This window comes from Ictidomys tridecemlineatus, chromosome 13 (assembly GCF_052094955.1).
Source record: "Ictidomys tridecemlineatus isolate mIctTri1 chromosome 13, mIctTri1.hap1, whole genome shotgun sequence".
NCBI classification, from domain to species: Eukaryota; Metazoa; Chordata; class Mammalia; order Rodentia; family Sciuridae; genus Ictidomys; species Ictidomys tridecemlineatus.
In genome coordinates, this window is record NC_135489.1 from 63,085,196 (window position 1) to 63,112,002 (window position 26,807).

General features: G+C 39.1%; 1 long non-coding RNA gene and 1 pseudogene across 1 annotated transcript in view; both read left to right on the forward strand.

The window, feature by feature from the left end:
* The first annotated feature begins 1,532 nt into the window (after positions 1–1,532).
* LOC144369886 (uncharacterized) overlaps positions 1,533–26,807 on the forward strand; it is a 41,721-nt gene continuing 16,446 nt past the window's right edge. The window contains exon 1 of the long non-coding RNA XR_013429729.1: positions 1,533–1,613. This is a non-coding gene — a long non-coding RNA (uncharacterized LOC144369886). The remainder of the gene's footprint in view (positions 1,614–26,807) is intronic.
* LOC144369884 (NGFI-A-binding protein 1 pseudogene) lies at positions 6,787–10,524 on the forward strand (annotated as a pseudogene).

Below are 26,807 nucleotides of genomic sequence, written 5' to 3' on the forward strand. Positions count from 1 at the left end.
ACTTCGGGCCAGGCGCCACCACCCCTTGCCGCAGCTCGCCTGCTCCTCTTTCTCCCCGCGCTTTGCAATCAGGTCTTCTTCGAGGACCACGTCGTCGTCCTCTCTCGGCCTGGATGAGAGGCGCAGCTGCCGCTGTGGCGCGGGCTGGCTGCGGAGGCTCCAAAGCACAGGTTCGGGTATTGGGCCCACCGCTGGGGGCCGGGGCACAGGAGGCAGTCTCTTGCTTGCCCGCCCCAAGGGTAGAACGAGGCCGGCGGCGCCCCCTGCCTGCCAAGGGCAGCTGGTGAGGCGCGCGGGAAGCGGCGGCAGCCGCTGTATCTCGTCAATTGGCTTCTGCGCCCGCCCTCGGATTTGCGCCTCAGAACGCATGGACACAAAGGTGAGGCTTTGGGGGCATCAAGTCGGACCTCGCGGTAGCTCCCTACACTGCACAAATGCCCAGAGCAGTTGCCCCCAACCTTCAGAGGTCGAAAACCCAGCGACACTTCAGACAGCCTCCCGCTACTGGGGCATATCATGGAGCCACGGGTCCCAGAAACTCAAGACCTGAGAGGGCGTCGCTGCAGGAGATGAAATGCTCAGAAAGGGCTGGGAATGGAGCTCCAAGGAGAGAGCCCGCTGGAGCGCAATGCTATCTGAGGCTTTTGGGTTACTATTAAAAGCAAAAGGTGTCATTTTACCCACTAAAGGCAGAACACTGTTGCGTTCTCTGCAGAACTCCAAAACATGCAGAATTAATTTGCTTCGCTTGTAAAAGACATTTTGAACGCACTTCAAATAGCATATCTTCTTGTTTATTCTTGATTTTGGAAGGCTTGATCCTCTTGTTTGTAACTCAAGATTTTTGGTTGTTGTTTGATTTTTTGTTTTTCTCTTTTGGAAATGGATTATCCTGCCACTCTCTTGTTTGTTTTCTGACATTTCTTTTAACAGATTACCAAGCAGTTTGTTTAGTGTTTTTGCTGGATCACTATTCCCTGTTAATTAGTGTGAATTAGGGAAATACCTAGCCCCCCCACCCCCAGCCCCAGTGCCAAGCCAGAGGAGGCTGGTGAGCTTGCCTACCTGCAGTTGCCCTCCACAGATTCAGACATCGCAGAAAATAAAAGTCCTCTAACTATGGCCTGCTGACAAAATGGCTGGACCAGCCCAGGCCCCACCCTGTTCAAATTAGTCCTCAAGCTGTCTCTGCCCAATTTATCTGGAGGAAAGTCTCACATAGTTCTCATTACTGATACAGATTAGGAGGTCTGATCGCAGCTGGCCAGGTCCCTGCTGGAAATCCGGAGAGAGAATGGGAGAAGATGCCGGCTCTTGGCTGGGTTAAAATCATTATCAAAGTTCCTGGACCCCAAACTCCTCCTTCTGCCCACACTGGTGCCTCTGAACTGGGAGCTGCTCTCCAGGGTGTTGTTTGAAGTCTGCCAGGTATTTATCTTTGGGGTTTTCCTCATTGTATCTTTCTTGGGGGCTCTTACAGATGCTTTTAAAGTAAGTAAAGTTTTAAGAATTGGTTTTGAAACATTGTGTTACAGGACCCCCCCCCCCCATATTGGATGAAGTGAAAACCAGATAGATGCTGACAGAACCTGTCCTGGAGCAGCACACAGAAGGTAAATACTCACCTGCTCAAGATCTTTCCTTCTGCTTCTCTAGCTTCAGAGCCTCCATATTCTCCATAAAGCCTAATGAGACAAACAGAATGAACCTGCCATGTTTGTTTCCAGTGTTGTCAGCATCCTTCAGAGTGGCAGTCCTAGGTGTGATTTTTGCCCGCCAATTATGCCAAATTATAGAATTACCCTCAGAATCTGGGCTCTGCTGGACTCAGCTGCCTTTTTCGGATGGCTGTACATTCTAGGGATGCTCAGATTTCTTAGTGCTATTCCTTCTTCATTGCAAGATGGTATTTGGATGCACAGGACAGTCTCCTGCCTTGGTGGAACTGTATGATAAGAGGAGACGTCCTGGTGTGTCAGCTCCTCATGTTGGTCCTTGGCTCTTGGCTGTGTGCTGAGGGAGTTTGTCTGGACTGAAGGCAGGAATCCACATGTGTCTCTTCTCTCCCAAGTCTGTCACAGCACACTTACAAATTGCAGTGAAGTAATCTGTCATAGTATCTGTAAGGAAAATGTTTTTTCATCAATGGAATTTCTTTCCCAGAATCACTGGCTGACTGAGCCAATAGTTGGATAATTCAGTTCTATTGGCATTATTTCCAAAGGTCTCACCCTTGAATTTCCTGCCATCATCCTACACTACATTTAATTTCTGAAAAAAAATAGTGATTTACTAACTTCCTTAGGAACAGTGACAGAAATCTCTCAGAAGTGCGTATTAGGTACCTCCTGCCTTTCTGGGCAGATTCCTAATTGCCATAAAGATACATAGTGAGAAGCTACTGTTCTGACCTCCTGAAACCTTATCTATTGAAGTAACTCAGGGGAACTCTGGAAGATGCACAATGATGCTTTCATTAAGTGTGATCAGATCTCTGAACAACATATCATAAATGTGAGGACTTCACACGACAAAATCAGAAAGCTCCTTAGCACATCTTATTTACTCATAAATGAACTACTGTAAGTTTGGATTGTCCATAGGCTTGCTGTGCAATTCTAATTTTATTTCTAATGTGAGAAATTAGCAGAATGGTCTTACAATTTGTGAATGTGGAACTTCCAATAACTAAGAACTGAAAGCACCAGGTCAACACAGATCTTCAAGATGTCATTGTGCCTCTCTGGCTTCTCTTTTTTACAACTTGTTCAGGAGTGTACATGAAAAAAAAAAAAACAGAGCGACACACTGTAGTAATGGATTTTTGTTTATGTATTAAGAGCTACAGAAGTGAATGTTAAACGTCAAAGGGCACTGAAAGTTGTCCCTGGGGATGCTGCACACAAAACTTTAGACAGCTAGTGGTAACATCTCACCATGTGTTCCCAAGCCAGGGTCTTTTTGTCCCCCATGCATTGTGCCAGTCACTGAAACAAGTTTTGTAAAAGAGCAAGAGTTTATCCATGAGGTAGCCAAGTATAAAGATGGAAAATCTAAGTCTCACATCTGCCTCCTGGAGGATATAAGGCTTAGAGATATTTATGGGATAAAGAAGCAGAGTATTTAAGGCATGGGTGAAGGCCAAGTAATGCTTGGATTTCATTGGTGTAATCAATCATCATGGCTCTTCCTGAGATGTATGTTCAGAAAATGTCCGCATTAGCATGATCTGAGGATGGAGGTTTGGCCTCCTGACATCAATGCCCCCACCCCACTCCCCATTGCACATCTGCACAGGCCCAGAGAAACAATGCTTGTTTTCAAAAAAAATAGCCTTCATAAGCCTGAAAAGTAACCTAGGTAACCATTATCATTACAACCCCTATGTCAAAACTCAACTCAAAGTGGATCATGGATCTTGGATTACTCCACAAAACCTGCATATACTAGATGAAAAAGTAGCCCCAATACTCCAACATATTGAGGGCATTTTCAAAACTGATAAATTTAACTAAATAATAATATTTCAATAAAATGTAGCTAAATATATTAGAAATAAAATCAATAGCTATAAGAACAAACTGGGAGTCATCTAATGCAACACACAGAAAGATCCTGGAAACACATCCCAGACACACCTTTAGAGAGAGAGGTGCTTTCTGTGAGCTTGAAACAGTTTCCTTTCAAAGCCTGCTGCTAGGTGCTGGGTGTGTGCAGAGTACATCAGTCACTCCAGTCATTGTCCAAGTCATGACTTGTGTCCTTGTTTCCAAGACACTGGTCAGGAGAAACTGAGCCAAGTACAAATTGAAACATGAACCTTCATAATTTTGAGTGTTATCCATTCATCAGCCCCTTGTTTATGAGATGATCTACTTCCATTTCCAGTAGGTGGGGTGCCATGGATTAAATGCTTGTGTCTCCCCTCCAACATTTATATGTTGAAGGCCTAATTCCCAAAGTCATAGCATTAGGAATTTGAGACTCTGTGTAGGTAATCTGGCCACAGAGGTAGAACTCTCATGAATGAGCTTAGTCCTCATGAAGGAAAGAATCTGCTTCCCCTCTCTTTCTCTCTACTATTTGAGAAAAGCTTGGGTCTACAATCCAGATGACAGTCTTCATCAGAACCCAGTCATGCTGGTGCTCTGATCTTACACTTCCATCCTCTAGAAAGGTGAGAAATGTTTAAATATCTGTTGCTTCAGCTACCCAGGATATGGTATTTGTTGCAGCAACCTGAGCTGACTAAAGCAGGGGGCAATAACAGCACATCAAATAGACCACTTGAAGACAAAGTGTTGTAGGAGTCTCAGCCTGAGCCCACACAGTTCTAAAGACAAGGGATAGCAGAGCAGTGGTGCTATCCAGGTGCTGATTTCATGGGTGACAGTTGCAGGAGAGACAATATTCTCTCAAACTGTTGCCCTATCTGCACCATACCCACCCTCACCCTCCAAGAGGGCCTTGGTGCCAAGGCTCTTGCAACTGTTCAAGTGTGAATGACAAGAGAACACTTTGTCCCCAGCAGGGAAGGAAAACCCAAGGTAGGTCACCTCTATGATAGGTCTTACTGGGGCCTTGCTTTCTGGTGGTGGCAAACCCACAGAACACTGCAGATGTGTTTTGCCCTGGAGATCATTTTTTTCCTCTGCAATCAACTGATGCACCTTGCTTATTTTTGCTATTTTCTTAGTCTCTACAATTTTGGGACTTCTTCGGGTGATTTTCAATGATTGCATCCATTTAGTTTTTCCTTTATCCACTTCTCTGTAAATCCTTTTAAAAAAAAAAAAACATTCTTTTTATAGGTACATGATAACTATACATAATAATGGGATTTATTATGCAATATTCATATATGCACATAATTTGATCAGTCTCATTCCTCAATACCTTCCCTTTCCCTCCCCTTCTTCTTCCCCTGATCTGCTTGCTCTACTGCCCTGATTTTCTTTCTATTATCATCATTAGTAGTGGTGGAAGTAGTAGTAGCAGTAGTAGTATATTATAATAAATATATAAACTAGATTCACCGTGGTATATTCATACATGGATATATCATAATTTGGTAGACTTTGTTACCAAATACTTCCTCATGCCCTCTTCTTCTCCTTCTCTATCCTTTTCCTTTACTCTGTTGGTCTCCCTTTTATTTCCCGGTGATTTCCTGTTTTATTTCTTTTTTTTTCTTCAAATTCTTCATTTTCAAGTCCCTTTCTTCCTTTGCACTCCTACTGTGTGTCCCACCTCTACCTTTCAATTAGACTTCTGCAGTAATCAATTCATCCCAGTACATCCTAAGCATTGCTAAAGCAGACAAACTTTTGCATAATGTATGGTTTGATCGGCTTATTCCCCTGGCCCCACACCATCTACCAGAGCCCTTCTAAATGCCTCAGTGCATATGTCCAGCCCTCCATTTCATAATCTCTAGCATTCTTCCCAACCTGATTTGTCCTGCTTCCCAACCTGGTTCAAGGTCACCTAATTTAAGGGAGCCACAGTGAGGAGCAGGAACTCTTTAATTACCTCAATTTTATTTGCACTTTTTTTTTTTTTTTTTTACTTTTTGTGTTTTCTGGAGAAAATTTTTTTTAACTCTTGGAGAGAGCTCCCCCCCCCCATTGGCATGTATTTTATAAAATGATGAGTTTAATTAGGTATCTATGCAAACAATTTTATTAAATTCACTTCTCAATGCCTCCCTCATCCTTCCTCCCCGATCCTCTTCCTATACTATCTAGGTCTCTCTTCTACTTTTATGGTTTCACCTCCACACACCCCGCTAGCTTACATATGAGAGAAAACATATAATATTTTCTCACAGTATGACTTATTTAACTCAAAATTATATTCTTCAGTTTCATCAGTTTCCCCGAAAATTGTAGAATTTTGTTCTTTATGACTAAATAATACTCCATTGTGTGATATATATATATATTATATAAATATATATAATATATATAATATAAAATAAATATAATATATATATTTATAAATATATAAATATATATAATATATATACAATTATATATATATATATATATATATATATATATATGTCTTTATCCATTCATCTGTTGATAGCCACCTAGGCGGACTCCATAACTTGACTAGTGAATTGTGCTGTGGCAAACATTTTATTTGTATGCATTTGTTTTTAAAGTATACTCACTTTAATTCTTCTGGATAAATTCCAAGGAATGATAGAACTTGATCATACAGTAATTCTACTTTTAGCCTTTTGGGAATACTCCATACTGATTTCTACAGTGATTAAAATAATTTAAATTTTCACCAACTGTGTGTATGTGTTTCTTTTCCCCACATCTTCACCAACTTTTTTTGTTATTTGTATTTTTCATGCTTGCCACACTAAGAGGAGTGAGAAGGAACCTCAGTGTAGTTTTGATTAGCATTTTCCTGATTGTTAAAGAAGTTGGACTTCTATGCATATTTCTTTTTAATAAGTGCCTATTCAGTTCATTTGTACATGTATAGGCTGGGCTATTTTTTAATGTTGAGTTTTTAAAAATTTCTTTATTCAGGGATGAGGGCGGTAGGAAGAGGCCAAGCCCGGGGCGTCACCCTCTCCCCTGTCCCAAGGCGGCCCACTGCCTGTATCTGAGTCACTTGGCCGCTAGAGGACCTGAGCCGGAGCCTGAGCCGCCAAAGTAGCAAGAACAGGAATCTCCCAACGGGAGGGCGCGCTGGGGGTGCAGGCTAGGACGGAGGTGGGCGGGGGACGGGAAGGTGCAGCGCGCACGGGGAGGGCGGGGGAGGTGCCGCTGCTGCAGCCGCCACCGCCACCGCAGCAGAAGGAGCGCCGTCTGGGCAGGCGGGTGGGCAGCAGCGGGCAGGAGCCAGCCGTGCGCGGGGAGACCGCGCCCACCACCTTCCCTCCTCCACCCCCCACAAGACGGGAGCGGGGCGTCCAGGCCACCGAAGCTGCCTGAGGGAGAGTTGGGGCTGAGTTGTCCTCCGGGGAGAGTGTGCCAAGACTGCTACAGCTGTGGACCAAGTTAAACCCATCCACAGTAATGGCTGCAGCCTTACCCAGGACCCTGGGAGAGTTGCAGCTATATAGAATACTGCAGAAAGGCAATCTGCTTTTTTGATGCCTTTATCCAACAAGGTGGCGATGATGTCCAGCAACTCTGTGAAGCTGGAGAAGAGGAATTTTTGGAAATCACTGGCACTCCTTGGCGTGGCTAGCAAGCCCCTTCATGTTAGAAGGCTTTGAGAGACTGGATTACAAACCCTGGCCTTTTCAATCAGCCACTGACTTCCCTTCCTGTCAGTAGTATACCTATCTACAAAGTACCAGAGGGATCACCAAATTGGCTGGGAATATCCTGAAGTAGCAATGAAAGGAACCTCATTTTAAAATTCCCAAATGTGCTGCCACTACTTGTGTGCAGAGCTTGGGACAAGGGAAGTCAGATGTGATGGGAGCTTAGCACAACAGACTCTGGCAAGGCCACCAAGCTACTGAGAGGGAACACAGTCTGACCCCAGCAGACCGTGGCTCTCCAGCTTTCTCCAAGGAAAGCAGTGAAGCACTGGATGCTGTTGCTGCCCTCTCTGTGGCTGAGTGTGTGGAGCGAATGGCCCCCACACTGACAAAAAAGTGATTTGAATGAAGGGAAAGAGCTGCTAAAAACCAACAAGAAGTTGGCCAAAATGGTCACGTTTTTGAAATGAGTGATGATGATCCACAAAGAGGAGGAAATTCGAAAATACAGTGCAATGTATGGCAGATTTGATTCAAATAAAAAGGATGGGAAACATCTCACACTTCATGAGCTCACTGTTAACGAAGCAGCTGCCCAATTCTATGTGAAAGATAATGCCCAGCTTACAAGAAGAGATGAACTTTTTTTCTCTGGCTAGGCATATTTCTCGAGAAGTCACCTATGAATATACTTACAGATACATCAAGTCAACATGTGGTGAAAGAGATGAATTATCCCTAAAGAGAATTAAAGTAGAGGATGTGTTTCCAGATTTCCAGGATTCTATGCACACACTCTTTCAGCAGGCTAGAGCCAAGAGTGAAGAACACGCAGCCCTTAGTTCACAGCAGTCTGAAAAGATGATGGCAAAGCAGATAGAGCTCCTCTGTGCCCAAGCTGGCTATGCTATGAGAGACTGCAGCACGCTGAGAGAAGACTGTCTACAGGGCTTTACCAGGCAGAGCTCAAAAGAGCAGTCCTGATGGCTTGCCTTCTGATAACTCAGATGGGCAAGGAAAGAGACCTTTGAATATCCAAATGCCTAATTTGCAGAACAGACAGCCCCATCATTTTGTGGTGAATGGGTAGCTGAGTAGACTTTACTCAAGTGAGGCCAAGTCCCACTCCTCAGAGAGCCTTGGGATTTTAAAAGACTACCCTCACTCAACTTCTACTTTGGAAAAGAAAGTCAACAAAACAGAACCTGAAGATTCAAGATAGCTCTGATTCTCCTACTGTTCTCTGGAAATGGCATCAGATTTAAGGATAATGCTCCATCATAGAAATAAGGCTTAATAGCCAATGTTGCCTCATTAAGCTCAGATTTCATAGCCAAAGCATAAGAACTCCTGCATCAGTCTGTGGAAACTGGGAAGAAAAAACAACAGCCACAAAAGAAAAGAATTTAGAGTTGCAATTTATATCACAAATATTGATCCATTCACATTCCTGTGTAAGTTATTTTATGTGAAAAGGTTACAAGTTAATATTGTAAGCATTCATTGTTTCAGAATGTACAGTGTATGTGTGTAATTTATAAAGTAAAATCAAGATGTTGAGACCTGTTTTGTCCTAATAGATTCGAATATAGTTTGTTTTATTTGAAATTTTATTGTCTGCTTTAAGTGTATTTAGTGTAAATATTATTATCAGAGTCTAAAATCTTTACAGTCATAAAATAGAAAGCTTAAGTAATATAGTTATTGGCAAGGTTGCAATGATTATAGAAAAATTAAAAGCAAATTCTCAATTTAAGCCAAAGAAAATAGTGTGTATTTAATACTTAATGAAACTAATTTTACCAGGAAATGTATAGAATTTATTCAGTAACCTTTTTGCTGTTTTAATGAATGCACATTTACACAATTAATTAGGGAAAAGTTAAAAAGAGAGCAATAAAGTAGAAAATCTCTCTTACCTAGTTGGCTCAGATTGGATTACAGAATTGCTGTTTAAGACATAGCAAATATAGAAAGCTATTTCTTGGACAGATCTTAAAACAAGTGGACTAATGTATAAAATCTTTGATTTAAACATTCGTATTTCAGAATGTGTTAAGTAGATTAAGATGTAGTACATTAACCCTAAATGTGATAAAGACGATGACTTAACAAAGGCTATAATAGATTGTTAGATTTTGTATTCAGAAATTCTTCTCCATGTATAAGAGTCAGATTAGGTGGCTCTCACTGGAGAATGTCTTCCCACCCAACTATCACAAGAGTGGAGTCACTGATTCATATTTGCAGGCATATTTCTATGGAAGTTAAGTTGACAGCTTTATTATTTATTTTACAATTTTATTTGTGTACACCTTTCAGATTTTTGAATGAAGTTTTCTTTGTAAAATTCATTTTAACTTAAAAGTATATTTTTAATTTCCCTATTAGTATACTGAGTGTTCATACACATTATTAAATGTTAATAATATATTGGCATACTTGTAAGGATATCACATTTAAATCCATAGTGGATATTTTTAAAAAAAAGGAAAATCCAATGTCGGCCAATATCTATTTTTTCTGCTGATTAAAGAGAAGATATTTGACAGTTTATATACTTATTACACATTCATCTAAACCCAGATATTGCTGAGAAGAGAATATGGACATGGAGTATATGTTTTTCTGTTTTTAGTTCTGCTTTAAATCATAACTATGTAACAAATATTGTCATAATCTGTTATACTAAAATTTGTCAGCCAAATGTTAGATGAAATGTCTGCCCTATAGTCTCTGATCACTGTCATATATATAATTGCTTTTTTCATTTTGATTTGTAGAAGAGCTTTATGGTAGAAAAAAACAGTAAACAACTTTTATACTATTAAAAGACTTTTTTTCCTTCCTAAATGCTTTACATGTACCCTGGTATTTTGCAAGCCAGAGAAACTTTTTATGAAACTTGCAACTTCTTTGCTAACTTGAGGTTGATTATTTTATTATTCACTGCGTGTAGAACTAATGTGAGTACAATTTAAATAGAATTTTCAGTTTTTAATATTAGCCATAGCACTGGTTACTATCTCAGTAGTTTCATGAAACATTTCCTGTATTCTAATATATTTTGAGAAATTTTGTGGTCTTTTTTTTTAATTGTGTCTTACAGTTCAAGTTTATAAATTTTAATAAGCAATCATTTTTAAAGATGCAATAATCTCCCAACTATTATTTATCCATCTTTCATGAACTCACAAACTGCATCTTTAAATCCATAAGTAAGAGTCCTTAATCATACTTTTCTGCTTTCAAGCTTAGTGATGAAGAAGCACAAAAATTTCAGAAGAAAACAGGTTTTATTTTGTAAACATTAATGTTTTAAAATAATATATATAATATATATTATACATATATTATTTTTATTTGAATTGTATATATGAATTGGATGTTATAACAAGTTGTTTTTTTTTTTTTTTAATTGTGTTAGGGGTATTTTCACTGAACAAGGTTGATTGGTTACCTCAATATTACAGCCAAGATAGTCCAAGGGAGCATTGAAAAAAAAATCTTTATTCATTTGGGATATTTGTTTTCTGAAGAGTGGCTGGCAAAGATTTTCTGCCATTCTATAGGTTATCTTTTCACTCTACTAATTGTTTCCTTTGTTGTACAGAAGCCTTTAAATTTGATGTTAGTTGATTTATTGATTCTTTATCATATTTCCTGAGCGATTGGTGTTCTATTCAGGAAATCTTTTCCTATGCCTGTATGTTGAAGTGTTTCCCCAATTATTTCTTCCAATAGTTGCAGAGTTTGAATCTAGTATTTTGGCCTTCAATCAATTTTGAAGGCTAATATATCTGGATCTAGTTTTCTTCTATGTATGGATATGCAATATTTCCAGGACCACTTGTTAAATAGACTTTATATTCTCCAGTGTATATTTATGTTAGTTTTGTCAAGAGCCAAATGTCTATAGCCATGTGGAATTGCCTCTGTGTCTTCTCTTCTGTTCCTTTCCTCAATGTATCTGTTCTTATGGCAGTACTATGCAATTTTAGTTACTCTGACTCTGTAGTATAATTTGAAATCAGGTACTGTGATGCCTCTAGGATTGCTCTTTTTGCTCAGTATTGTTATAAGTATTCTGAGAGTTTTGTTCTTCCATATGAGTTTTAGGACTTTTTTTTTTTTTAGTTCTGTAAAGAATGTCATTGGTATTTTGATAAGTATTACATTAAATCTGTAGATCACATTTGGTATTGTGGCCATTTTAATTATGTTAATTCTGACTATCCATAAACACGGGAGATCTTCATCTACTGTCTTATTTCTTTCTTTTCTGTTTTATAATTTTTATTGTAGAGGTCTTTCACTTTCTTAGTTATGCTTATTCCTAGGTTTATTTAAAACTACTGTGATGGGAATTGTTTTCCTGAGTCTTTTCTCAGCCGATTTTACTATTCATGTACAGAAAAAGGTTTGCATGTTTATTTTATGTTCTGTTACTTTGCTGAATTTTTTTTATTGGATCTATAAGTCTTCTTGTGGAAATGTTAGGGTTTTCTAAGCATAAGATCATATTATCTGCACATAGGAATAATCTGAATTTTTCCATTTCTAATTGTATCCCATTTATTTCTATCTCTTGCCTAATTTCTAATTTTTGTTTGTATCTAGTATTGCTAGTAAAGTATGTAGGGCTTAAAAGAAAAAGAAGCAGGAGGAAGTAAAAATTAATGAATAAAAAAGGGGAGGGAGAAAGGCTGTAATGCTGCAGCTAGTAGAAGAGAGGAAGAACCAGGAAGTGGTTCTACTTGTCATTCTAATTTTTCTTGTTTTCATCTTGTCATGGAGATTCAGTAAGTGTTTTGGAACAATACTGAATTTTTTTTAGCTTGTTTGTGTGTTACTTTAATATTTGAATTCAACTGGGATTTAGAAGACTATCAAAATATATGTGTCTTTTTGGTTTCAGGAAATTTGACCTGCCATTAAAAAATACAAAAGCAAAAACAGGGGTTGGGGGCGGGGCATAAGCAGATAATGACAGAAGAAACTGGAGTAGGAGGAGCATAAGATGGCAAGGGATATAATTCAGTGGTTGAGTGCTTGCCTAGCATGAATAAAACTGTGGGTTCAATCCTCTGAATGGGTTGGGGAGAGAATGTTAAAAAATTTTAAAATAGAAATTAAAACATTTTATAAAATACATGTATTTGGATTAAAGTATGCACTATCAAATAATTGGGGGAAGAACCTATCAAACACAGGAGACAATAAAAAATGAACATGAAGGAGTACAACATTATTCCAAGACAAGCTATTTGAGATGGAAAGGTTTCTTACTGGGCTTTCCAGATTTGATTTCTGTCAAGTGTTTTTCTCTCTTCTCTATTTTGGGGGGTGTAGTAAATGCCCATGTCTCCTTAGCTTGTTCTTCAAGTTTCTCTGGATACAGAGGTAGTAATAATACCAGCTGTCCCCATGATGGAACAAGGAGCTGTATGTTTAGTTTATTCCCCCTTCAGCTCATCTTTCTCCTTTGAGAACTGCACAGAACTCAAGTCATGACATCTATTGTCACAGACCTCAGTCCTTCCACTTCTGGAATGAACCTAACTGGGTTCTGTACTTCCTCAGCATGCCTGAGATTGACTAGCTCTCTGGAAAGTCAAAAGAAATGGCCCCTAATTGTGACAGAGTGGACAGGTCTCTCACTGCCTGGCTTGTGGACCTGCCTATAGAAATGTGGCATACACTTGGGGTTATCTAAACAGCAATAGAGTTTCAGTGCATGGGGTGCAGTGGCAGAGGAATGGGACAGCCTGGCAACTGGGGCATGGGTTGCTGAAGAAAGGCTGGGTGTGTAGTGGTGGCCAAGAGCAGAGGTACCTGCTGCTTTCTAGAGGCTGCACCTCCTGACAAAAGCAAAAAGTAGTGGCCTGGGGCAGAGGCAGAGGCATGGGACAACTTGGCAATGGGCACATGAGTTGGTGAAGAAAGGTTGGGTATGTGGTGATGGCCAACAGCAGAAGTACTTGCCACTTTCTAGGGGCTGCAACTACTGGCAGAAGCAAAAAGTGGTGGCCTAGGGCAGAGACATGCAGCACAGCATAGGTGCTGTACTCCCTGGTAGTGTCATGCTCTCTGTTCTGTTTCACCTCACTCAATGCAGAAGCCAGAAGGAGAGGAGGGGTTCAGGTGTCTTCATCTCATAGATAGTGATTCCACTACATAGGTTGCTCAGCTGGCTCATTTTAAAGGTGTTCCCTATGATAATATTTGTTGTGATCTCTAGGTATAGAAAGCCTTTCCCAAGCTCTAAGCTGAGGTATAGTCTCTACAAATGGGCTGCCTGCTTCTCTTTACTGGCAAATTGCTCAACATGTGTCTCTGTAACTCCTGCACCAGGTTAACTCTGTTTTTCTCTCTCTTCTACTGCTTTTTCTGAAGTAAGTTTGTCAGCTTTGCCTCTCCTTCTTTCTCCATGTTGTAGCCCTCTCCTTAGTCCTGCCCTGATGCTGCAGGTGCTGCTTCTGGGGTAACAAATACTTTTCTGTTTTGTGTTCAAGTGTCTAAAATCCTCTGGTAGCTCAGTATTTTGAATCAGTGCATTCCCTCTCTCATCCACCTCTCCATTATGTGATCTATCACTGCTTTGGTTCCACACTGTGGAGTTGAAACCTGCAGCCTCCCTCACGTCCACCATCTTGATCCAGTCCTAAAGATAGTTTTGAGAGAATTCTCTAAGGGGTGCATCTTCAAAGCAATTTGAGACTCTTTTGCCTGCATGCACACATTGCTTCTATTAAAACTTATCTGTTAAACATTACTTGATCATTTCCAAGTCTTGATGTGTGAAGACTACCAGGGAGCTTGGATGCCTGAAATATGAACTACCTCATGGACGTGTGGGCCAGAAGCATGTGGGAGGAGTAGGGCAACAGTGGTTGGAAAGAAGCCAGCTAGAAAAGAATTGAACTAAAGAGGGTTTCATATAACATTGAAATCATAGATGTTCTTCTCTGTGGGCTAGAAAATGTTAAGCAAGGAGAATGTTACCAGATAATTATCAGAATAAAGGTAAGAAACAAATTACACACACACACACACACACACATACACACACAATTAGCTAAGAAATTTGTGTGGGAGTTAAGTGGGCACAATGCCCAATCTATTTACATAAAACAAATAACATTTTGGGGACTGCTATAATTTGAAACCTAAAAGGCCCCTTCAAAGGCCCATATGTTAAAAGCTTGGTCCCCAAGTTGACATATTTGGAAAGTGGTGTAATCTTAAAAAGGTGGGGCCTTTTGAGAAGTCTTTAGATATTTGGAATGTGCCCTGAAAAAGATTATAGGACCCTGGTCTCCTCCTCCTCCTCCTCCTCCTCCTCTTCCTCCTCCTCCTCCTCCTCCTCCTCTTCTTCCTCTCTTCTTCTTCTTCTCTCTCTCTCTCTCTCTCTCTCTCTCTCTCTCTCTCTCTCTCTCTCTCTCTCGTTGGTTTTAGTTGTAAATGAACACAATATCTTTATTTTATTTAAGTTATTTTTATGTGGTGCTTCATAGTACTTGGCAAATCCTCTACCATTGAGCCACAATCCCAGCCCCTTTCTCTCTGTTTTCATTTCCAGGTCATGAGGGACCTGTTTTATTTCAGTACCTGCTCCCATCAGTATGTGCTAACTCATCACAGTCCAAAACAATGATGTCAATGGATTATGGACAGGAACCTATGGCACTATGAGACAAAAGAAACTTTTTTTTTTGGTACAGGGGATTGAACCCAGGTGTGCTTAACCACTGAGTCACACCCCCAGCCATTTTTTAATTTTATTTTGAGACAGGGTCTCACTAAGTTGCTTAGGGCCTTGCTAAATTGCTGAGGCTGGCTTTGAACTCATGATCCTCCAGCCTCAGCCTCCCAAGTTACTGGGATTACAGGTATGTGAAAGACCCCCCCCCAAAGACCCCAACCACTCAGTGAGGGAGCACACCAGGTCGTCCAGAGATCAGTTTATTCAGCATATGCTACAGTAGAGATGGAAGCATCTGCAACAGCAGCAGTGTGGTTTTAAGGACTTAAATAAGTACGTGTGGTTATGACTGGCATACCTGTTGTTAGTTTTTTTATTGGGCTCCTTGGCTGGTGACGGCCCTTTGGTGGACTCTTTTGGTGGGCCCCTTCTCTTAAATAGGAATAAGAAGCTGGAAGCCTAAGGCCCTAGGAGTGGTCGCCATTGTTGAATGGTGACCTGGTCTTGTTCTGGTTCTGTGCACCACCACACCCAGATAAAATAAATTTTTGATCATGGTAAGTTGAATTGCCTTGAGTATTTGCTTAGTAACATAAAGCTGACTAACAGAGGGACTGTGCATAGATTGTCTTCTACCTCTCCCTGTCATCCTTTATATTTTTTTTCAATATTTTTTCTCAGTCAGTGATTTTTCAGGATGATTCCCAGAGCCAAATGACCCATGCAGTTTGCCTTGTGGTCATGGAATGGGCCTGGATGACACAGACTTCACCTGACTCAGCTAGAAAAACTTCATGTTCATTTCCTTTTATACTTTTGAGTTCTGCAGAGTTTCAAGCTAAAAACAATCAGAAAAAAAATCAGTGGCCCTAATGTTGAGAGTTCGGGAATAAAGACTTGCTGTTTCGGGCTGGGGATGTGACTCAAGCGGTAGTGCGCACGCCTGGCGTGCGTGCGGCCCCGGTTAGATCCTCAGCACCACATACCAACAAAGATGTTGTGTCTGCCGAGAACTAAAAAAAAATAAATATTAACAATTCTCTCTCTCTCTCTCTCTCTCTCTCTCTCTCTCTCTCTCTCTCTCTCTCTCCTCTCTCACTCTCTCTTTTTAAAAAAAAAAAAAAAAGAAAAAGACTTGCGGGTAGGTTATTTTGTGTGCAGCCAGACTGCGGCACCCTAGGTGGTCCCATTCTACTTTGTTCTCTCAGTTACACAAGTGATACTCAGGAACAAAAATTTGCATTTGTGTTGTAGAGAAAGATTTCTGATTCTTCAATTCATCTCAGGAAATTTTATTAAGGAATGAGATGAGTGTTCAAACGTGGAAACAGCGGTTGAAAAATGACTGGTTCTGTACCTCAAGGATGACTTACAAAATTGCTTTTCTTCCTGCTCAGCTAACCTTTTTTGATTCTACACTGGTAGCTCCAGGATAGAGAGCAAATGAACTCATTCTTCCAAGGAGTCAGGTGGGGCTTTCCAGACATGAAGCCCACTCTTTATCTTCTGCTCCCGGGAAACAGGTTGTTGCTTTTATGTATGCCAGTGATCCATTCCTTGAGTACCAATTACTGTTTTTGTTTGTGATACTACACTAAAGGCATAAGGGATTAGCGGATGAGGCACACATCATTCCAAATCAATTTCAGGGATCAATACTGAGATTCATTCAACTATAAGAATGTACTTTTTAAATCAATCAACTTTCAAGTGCACGTTTGAGGGGAAAAGTCTTCACCATGACATCATGGGTTCACCTTTACATGAAAAAAAAAATGTTGGAATTCAATATACAAAATGGATATTTAAAATAAACAAATATATTATAGTATAAAAGATATGCCTGCTATTTAAAAAACCCATTTGAGGTAGAGGTTAAAAATTTTCAACATGCAAGTTATATAGTTTATTTACCAGAAAGTCATGTATGTTATAGTTAATATAATCAATACTATATAACATAATTAATATAATTCAATATTGCTTGTGACTTCTTTGAATATAAAATTGTGGAAATTTATACAAAATAAAACCAAACAAACAGTACTGATGATAATAACCATAATAACCATATTGAGCTCTTGTTCTTTTCAAGTGCTGTTCTAAGTACACACACTCTATGAAAAGTACCTATAATCAGGAGCAGCTTAAAAGCTTGTATAATTATTCTATAAACAATGAGAGGGAAACAGGTTTTTTTTTCTTTCCTTTTTTTTTTTTTTTTTGTATCTGAGATTGAACCCAAGGGCACTTAACCACTGTCACATCCCCAGCCCTTTCCAAATATTTTATTTAGAGACAGGGTCTTGCTGAGTTGCTTAGGGCCTTGCTAAGATGCTGAGGCTGGCTCTGAATTTCTGATCCTCCTTGTCTCAGCAGACATACACCAATACACCCTGCCAGAGTGGCTTTTAAATTGCCAAATATACACAGCAAAATAACTATGTGCAAGAGCAACTGATAAGTTGTGGTATGTAGGTGTGAGACAGGATATGAGGAGCAGGCAAAAGACATAGGTCAAAGGTGGCTCTGAGGTTTAACATGGGGAAGTAGAGGGTACTGCAGCAGCTGCAGCAAGGTACAAAGCAAAAAGGAGTGATTTGGAAAATGAGGTTTATGTCACACAGATGACTGAGCTGATGCCAACTTTAGGGGAGAAGACATAAAACATTTCTAAGTTTATTTTTTAAAGTGTTTACTTAACAGGGAAGCAGTTTGTTTACTAATTGGCCAAATCAAAATTTTATTCTTAAGAATTTTAATGAAAAAAAAATGTCTAGGGGCTGGGGATGTGGCTCAAGTGGTAGCGCGCTCCCCTGGCATACAAACAAAGATGTTGTGTTTGCTGAAAACTAAAAAATAAATATTAAAAAATTTTCTCTCTCTCTTAAAAAAAAAAAAGTCTATTTTTACTCATTTAATAGTGCATGGCCTATAGATACATATTGAATAAATTTGCTAATGTGTTCAATTTATATTTAATTTGTGATATTCTCATTCACTACAACTCTGAAGACTTCTCTAAGTACTTTTAAAAATTATATTAGCATAACTGAGTCAAAAATTTAGAAGTACTTTTTTTTTTTAGTACCGAGGATTAAAATGAAGGGTGCTTGAGCACTGAGCCACATCCTCAGCCGTATTTTGTATTTTATTTTGAGACAGAGTTTTACTGAGTTTCTTAGTGCCTTGCTTTTCCTGAAGCTGGCTTTGAATTCTTGTTCCTCTTGCCTCAGCCTCCTGAACTGCTGGGATTACAGGTGTGCACCACTGCACCTGACTAGATGTATTTTTTAATACATTTATTTATTTATTTATTATGTGGTGCTGATGATTGAAGACAGTGTCTCATATGCACTCTACAGTCCCTGGCTAGATGTTTTGTTGTTGTTGTTGTTGTTTTTAGTTGTAATTGGTACAATATCTTTATTTTTATGTGTTGCTGAGAAATTAACGCAGTACCTCACATGCACAAGGCATGTTCTCTACCACTGAGCTACAAGCCCCATCCCCTAGATGTACTCTTAATGAAAGATCCTATGTGTAATGATCTTATGTTGTCTTCCATTATTGCTTTTTATGGCAATAATAGTCTATGGCATTTCTTACTAACTTTTTACTTTTCATTACCCTGTATCCAAACTTTATTTATTTATTTATTTATTTTGTTGTAGATGGACATGACACCTTTATTTTATTTATTTATTTTTATGTGGTCCTGAGAATCAAACCCACTTGCTTTCTAATATTGAGCTATAATCCCAGCCCCCTTGTATCCTAACTTAATTCAAGAAAATATAGCTTCTGGGACAGCACATTTTATTTTGAGGAGATGAGGGATATATCAAAAAAGAGTTTCTCTAAAAGGTAGAAGTCAAGTTTGACCAAGACATGCCTGCAAACCAGTTCTCAAAGTCACCTCTAAGACTTGTTCTCTCTGCATCTAACTCCTAAGCTCTTTTTCTTTGTCATTTAAAAATGAAAATTGAACCTTCACCTTTTGATATGGCCTTCAGTGCCTGGGGCCAGCCTCAGCATGGGGTCTCAGAGGATGACTGGAATTGGGGAGGAATAGTTGAGAAACAACACAGACAGAAAAGTGAAGGTGCTGAATCTGAATCTTTACTTATGTTTTGAATCATATATACTGTTCTTTTTGGAATGATTACAATACTTTGTGGTTACAAGGCAGGAAGCACAGAAGTTGTTATTCAAGGACATACAGTTTCATTTTTGAGTAAGCCTAATCAGACAAAAATAATCATTAATCCTAAGCAGCAGTAGGCACTTTTAACTTTCATTTCATGTTCTGCCTTGAGCTGTTCTACTTAGCTAAGCTTAATAATATTTAGCTACAACAAAGACATTTACCCTATCCCTTAAGCTGATTTATCATATTTCAAACCTGGACCTGCGCTGGGGTTATAACAAGTGGTTAACTTGAAAGTTTCGGCTACTATTTTTAATCACTCTAATTGCAAAAAATCACACCATTCAGCCCTGCTAGCTAGCTGGTCCCTGAGTCCAATACCACCTACTTATTTGTTTTCTAATGATTAACTTTTCCTCTCTAGTTTTTAAGCATCAAGGGGTCCTCCTATGTCTAATTTATTCCCTTTTACTTAAATCTCTGTAGTGTACCCATTTATTATTAACATTTACTATAAACCCTACATTGGGATTATATTTTCCTGTCCAGGACCAAGGGGGCAAGGTGGGAGTTGGCTCTGGTCCAGGACTACGAGGGGGATACCAAAATCTACCTCCAATCATGTAGGCCAGCCATAGGGCCCCATGACTATTGGCATAGGCCTATATTTTTTATTATTTTTTTCCTTATGACCTACTTTAGCAGGAAGGGCCTTCGGACTTTCAGGAGTAGTTACTTGAGGTTTATTTAGGTTAACTTTGACAAGGTTTTCATAAACTTCCTTAACTGTTTTTTCCTTAAAGAGTTTTGCTGTAATGCTTAAATTTTCATGAGAATCGGCTGAATTACTGCAGTTGTTGCAAGCTGACCGATTTTTCAGGATTGTTATGTTTTCCTGGAGAGTAATGTTAATTCGCCTAGACTCAATGGTCATATGAGAGGTGAGTAATATTCCAATTACAATAAAAGCCAAACAAAAAACATTCAATTTCCAGAAACATGCTGCACTCCCCCAGAGTTTTGTCACCTTGTGCCATCCACCTCAGGAAGGCCTTGCTGTTTCATGAGTCAGGGGAAGGGGCAGCACTTCAGTACATGAGTAGTGAGTGATTTTGATGAAACTCCTAATTTTGTCTCTGTCCAGCATTCTAGAAACATCTGCATTTTTTCCTTGGGGAAAAGAAGCATGTAAGATCAAGACCCATTTCTCTTCGTCTATCTTCCTGCAGAGATTTCTGATGGCCAATATGGCCCCAAGGGAAAAGCAGGGAGTAAATGAACTCTCCCTCCATTTCATTTTGTGAATTAATAAAAGTTACTAGTTCCCAGGGAAGTTTAACCGAATTCTTTCATGATTTCAAGAAAAAAAAAAAAAAAGAAGAGAAAAGAAAAGAAAACAGTACAGATATCAATGAACAGGTGAATGAATTAAGAAACTGAGATATTCACAAATGAAACAGATATACACACAATGAAATACTCATTAATGAAAAGAATAAACTATTGATTCATGAAATGTAGATAAATCTTAAAATCTTAAATCCATTTTACTACGTAAAACAAAACAAAACAAAAAAAACCTCCAGACAATGAATGTGATCTATTTCACACATTCTGAACATGGAAATACTATAGTGATGGGGAGCAGACCAGTGATTATCAGGACTTGGGGCCTGGGAATGGTGTGGTGACAAATGCAAAGCCCAGTGGAAGTTTATAGCAATGCCACCATTATGTACCACAAGTTGGTAGTAGATACCTTCTCTTGTGCCTTGTTAAAATCCATAGCTGTGCAACATACTCGTTCACAGATGATCTATGTTAACTCTAAAATGACCTATGTTAATTCTAAATAAAGATTAGAGAGGTACAGAGATGACCAAAAAGGCATATAAACAATAACAAATGAACCTAATTATATCACTGATAAACCACATAACCACACAGACAGGTGAGGAAGAAAGTAATCAACCTAAGTAACAAAAAAATGTTGGACGGGATATTATAAAACCTTAGACAAAAGGAAATAAGAGCAAATATTGATATTTGCATGACTTATTCTTTCAGCAAGTCCAGTTTCCAGCCTATTGTGCCTGCTGAGGGCTTCCTTCCATCCCTGGCTCCCTGAGAGTCCTGGCTGGTCCTCCCTGGGATCACTGCCTGAATACCCCATTTGCCCTCACATGCTGCCATGGGCTTGTGAGAATCCCACCCAGTAAGGGTCACTCTTTCCCTGGAGGAGCTAGCTAATGCAGCTGCCTCATGGGTCAGAGTGCTTCATCTCCTAGCAGTTCCATTGAGTCTTTCAAGGAGAGAATCCTTTTGTGTTTTAAGATGTTTCTAAGGAAAAAATGCTGAATAAACTGTGGTTGGTGATGGACTTTATCACCACCCAGCACATGTGACCAGTGGCATTATTTTTTATTTTTTTTTAAAGAGAGAAAGAGAATTTTAGTATTTATTTATTTACTTATTTATTTTGGCAGACACAACATCTTTGTTTGTATATGGCGCTGAGGATTCAACCCAGGCCTTATGCACACTAGGTGAGTGCACTACCGCTTGAGCTACATCCCCAGTCCAACCAGGGGCATTATTGAACCAGAATAACTGAAAGTCAAGTGGTGTTGGGATTATGTGGAGAGAATAAAAATGTAAGCAAATGACTGATGATTGCACCTTGGTGAGTCACAGCCCACCTTGCTTTCCCACAACTCATTCTGTCTGTTGTGGTGAAACAACAATTAGTTCATTAGCACCCCACTGCTAGCTAGACTTGTCCTAACCAGGGAACTGCTGAGGCTTCTTAGAGGTTGGACTCTCACCTGCTCTGGTTTTAAATAATGAAAACAAACATGGTTTTCTCTTTCTCTTAGCTGGAGATTTGATGACTTTTCTTACTACAAAGACTCATAATTTCATACTTCACAGCATACAAATGTGTCTGCAGAGTAGACAACAAGCTATTGGTATTATTTATCCCAATCTCTGTTATTTATGCTGTTTACTTTCAACTAAACTGTAGTTTAATAATCAAAAGCTATGATTCACAAAGCAGATTAACTCTATTTGGTCGCACATCATGTTTGTTCATATGGTAATAGAAACAGTTGGAGTTATGAGTCTCATATTTTCCTCTTACCATCCTAATTTCTCCCATTTGGATGAGCTGATTTCTAATTTTCTAGTTACTCTATGAGAATGTCTGTTGTCTTCCAAAGTCACATGCAAATGGCTAGTAATCATTTTCTCCAACAAAATCGTAACAATCAGGGGTCATTAAGGTTTAATGAAGGACTGATTAATTCCTGTATGAGTGAATGGATAAATTAATAATGGAGGAATTATGTGTCTCTAAAGTGACCTCTGACATATCAAAGTTATTTTAAATCTTTGTACTTCAGAGTGTGTATTTCTTGCAGTCTACTCTTCATTTAATCTGTATAGGTGATTATAACTTGTTAAATATATATATATAAAAAATTAAGCTATTTTAAACCATGCAGCAAACTTTTTATTGCAAAATAGTATCACAGACATAACAAAAAATAACTTAGGATGTTATTATCACATTATAGAATTCCTCCTGCTTGATAGGAAAAGAAAAGTAATCCTCTTTTTTCCCCCATTTTTCACATCTCATAAGGAATCTATAAACAATTTATTAATAAACAGAAAAAATATTTGGCAGGAAAGTTGTGAAGTGTACAATGTCACAGAGATTTGTGAATTGAGGTCCCTGTGTCCAGGATGGAAATGAAAATGTAAAGGTAAAATTTCTAAGCTGATTCTAAGCTGCAAAAGCCTGAGTTAAAGTGTAAAAGACTGGGCATTGTAAAGTTTCTAAATTGCAAGGCCTGGGCTAAAAAGTAATAGACCAGGTATTGTTAAAATTCCTCTGCTACCCCCGGAACCTGTAATCTCTGTAGCTCTTAGGACAATACTGGAACTGCCCAGTAAATATTTCCATTGATTCCCTGGTTGTTTATTAGCTAAGGGCTCCAAGTAGCTTGGCACGTAAGCATCCAGGCCACAAAACCAATCAGTTTAAATGTGTACCCCGCTTAGGAGTGACCAATCACCCCTGACCAGACTGTTCCCGCCAATGAATGTACTAATCATGTCTCAGAGTTGCTGTTCAATTTTCCCCGTGCCTCATGATGATTTGTTCTGATGTATGCAAAGCCCCCCCCCCTCCAAAAAGTGTACTTAAGCTCTGCTTGACCTCTGCTCTGGGCTCTGGGCTGCTCTATCTTCCTGAGTGAGCCTGGAACCTCAGCATGCTGAATCAATAAATCCCCTTTTGCCAATTGCATGGAGCCAGTCTCTTGTGTGGTCTCTTCCTCTGAAGTTTCACCGGACCCTTACAAAAGTAGATAGAAACTACCTCTTTTCAAGATAGAGGACACTTTGAGCAAAAGGAAAGAACTTTTTTTTTTCTTTTTCTTTTTTGAAAAACTAATAGTTACAGATTACTGGAGAAATATGGATCACTGCATTTTGTGACCAGAAGACAAGTTCGGTGTTAGAAATTAAAGCTGAAGCCTTATCAAACAATCTGAGAAGACCCTTATGCCCACAAGTATATCCTAGCACAGCATGGGGGCACCCTTCCAGCAACTAGAGAAAGTTTTCCATGTCAATGAAGCCAGATTTACAGATAGGTAGTTAGTGTAGTTAGGTAAAACTGGTCTAATTTGGAGTAACATAAATAAAATGGAGGCCATTATTAAGAATGGAATCCAGGAAAACAGAGCAGCACTTGAGGAAATTGAAGTGTTAAAGTCCCCAAGGCCCAGAGCCTATCCTATGGAAATGTTAATGAAGTAGCTCCAAGCAAACAGGGAAGTGCTAATCAAAGCTGCCCCAGGCCCTTCCTGCCCAGATTACTCCTCCAGCCCTCCTATCTCCCACCTTTTGGGCCTTCCCAACTGCATCCTATCACTGAAAGATAATGAGAAACAAGAACAGGAGTGTGGAAAAGGTAAAAGAAGACCTTAACTTTAAAAGAAAGAAGACCTCCCGCTTCCATGGATTCCACTTTTTTTTCTTTTTGTCATCTTTTTTCTTTTTTTAAAATTTATTTCTTACATATATGACAATAGTGGAGTGCATTACATTCATAATTATCCATTCACAGCACAATTTTTTGTAACTCTGTATATAAAGTATGTTCATACCAAATTATGCCATTATACATGAGCTCTCTTTCTCTCTCTCTCTCTCTCTCTCTCTCTCTCTCTTTGTATACAATTCTTTATTCCACCTTTTGGGTCCCTTCTTCCTCCAGGAGAAGTCTTTTCTGCTTTAATAAAGCTTCCACTCTCCACTCTTAACTTGCCTCGGTGTGCTTCTTTGGTGTTATACTTCAGCATTCCTGGAAGCAAGGACTCGTCACGGGTAAACATCAACACCACAAACAATGTAGTTTCTAAAGGTGTTAGAAAGCCACAGAAACAAGAAAAACCAGGAGAAGTAGAATTTTCAACTATTATGGTCATTCCAGGGCAAGCTGGGAGCAACTGTTGTTCCCCAGGGTTTTTGCCAGTTCTGAGCACTGGCTGAGGAGCAGATCATGGCCCAGCCAAAGATCACTGGTAGGGAAGAGAAAATGGACAAAACTTTCAAAATAGGACTAGAGTCATAGCTGATGGTGATACTGTCGATTATCAGTGTTATGCTCGAATTCGGAATCCCCAAAAGACCACCAAAGACCAAGATCGATGTAAGCAGCAAAGAGGTGTTTATTGCGAGCTAGCTCGGTCCTCCCCACCCACACACAGCAACTGGTGATGCTGAGAGGCCCCAAGCCCAGGGTTTGCAGCAGTTTTATACATTCTTTGGAGAAGGCAGGGACTTCACATACATCATAGCATCTCTTAACAAATCATCACACACTGCGGGAAAATCAAATAACAACTCTAAAACATTATTAGCACATTCACTGGCGGGAACAAGTTGGGTAGGGGTGATTTGTCACTCCTGAGTGGGGTACACATTGTTGTTCAATTTTCCCGTGCCTCAAGATGATTTGTTCTGATGTATGCAAAGCCCCCCACCCTCTCCAAAAAGTGTACTTAAGCTCTGCTTGACCTCTGCTCTGGGCTCTGGGCTGCTCTCCTTTCTGGAGTGGGCTGGGAGCCCTAGCATGCTGGTTCAATTAATCCCTTTTTGCCAATTGCATGGAGCTAGTCTCTTGTGTGGTCTCTTCCTCCGACGTTTCGCCAGTCCCTTACAATATAATGCTTCTTAGAAGTATTTCTGGCCAGGACCTCAAAAATACCTAATACCTTAATCTTAGAAGGAGACTTTGTCAAAAATCAATAACAAAATATCTTAAAAGCAGCATGCAAATAATTATTCAACATAATGATATATATTTTTGTGATCATTTGATCAAGTCATTTAAAATTTTATTTTAAATGGGACTGCCAAACTAAAGAACAATCATTATCTTATTAGAAAGTCAGACATACAGACTTCTAAAAGACATTTTTCCTAATGAGTAAGACATTTGTAAGTTTGTTTCACCCATATGGATATGGAAATAAAGGGAGAATCAGTGGTGCAAAAGTGATTCCTTAGAGAGAGAGAAAGTAAAAATTTAAAGCAAAGATGTTGTTAGATGAAAAAAAAAATGTTATGCACAACTTGAAGTGGAGTCAGAGGCAGACTCTCCTGAAAAATTGGAGAGTTGGAGCTTTTTATCTCTCTGATTTATTTTGCAGTGCACCACTATAATTTATGCATTTTAAATTTTCACCAGACAAATGCCTCCTTAAATTGAATTGAGAATGAATATGAGTGTACCTTCAAAGAAGAGAGTCCTATGTAGCTAGTTTTCAATTTGAAATTATAAAAATATAAACTCTCTAAAGGCCATTGACTAACTCTTCTCTACATTACCCAGCCTCAGTAACAGAGATGTCTCACTCCTTTACAGTCCTAAAATTTGGCATCCACATTTTCATAAAATCTGATGTATATTAATTTTTTTCAGGGAAATGGGGATTTGCTATAAGTAAACTACAATCACTGTTACGAGACACATATCTTCACCATGACCTCCTAAAAGTAAAGTTGACAAGGTCAAAATTAGTTGGTTGAAAGTAGCGTGGACAAAACTGAGATCAAGGTGCCACCTCCCCCTTGCACTTGAGAGGCTTCATTTTTCCATGAATTTTAAGTAACTAACACAACATATCAACTTCATAGCCCTTGACATGACTCTAAAAATGTTGAGAGCTCTTCCTGCCCACCTACCTCACTAAAAACACCCAGTACCTTTTCCAATTTACTCTCTTTTAAGCAAACTTTTCAATTTCTGTATTTCTTTTAAATTTTTTTCAAAAAATATTTGTGAAAGTCCAGAAACATTATTTTGCATTATAGATATGACAAGAATCAGGCAGAATACAATTGAAAATATTTCTATGTGTCTTACTACTTTGTTACTTTAGACAGTTAATTTTCTTGAGCTTCAATTTCTAAATCTGTACTAAAAATATACGACCTCTAAACCTGTGTGCCTATACTGAGGATTACATGAGATAGTACTTACAAAGCTTTTCATATATAACTAATATGAAATAAGTGAGCATTTGTATTCCTATAGGACAGAATAGGAACCAGCTCTCATTCATTAGCTCTTTATATAAATATATCTTATTTTGTGTTCACATTCTAAATGCCTTGCTGTTTATATGACAGTTTCT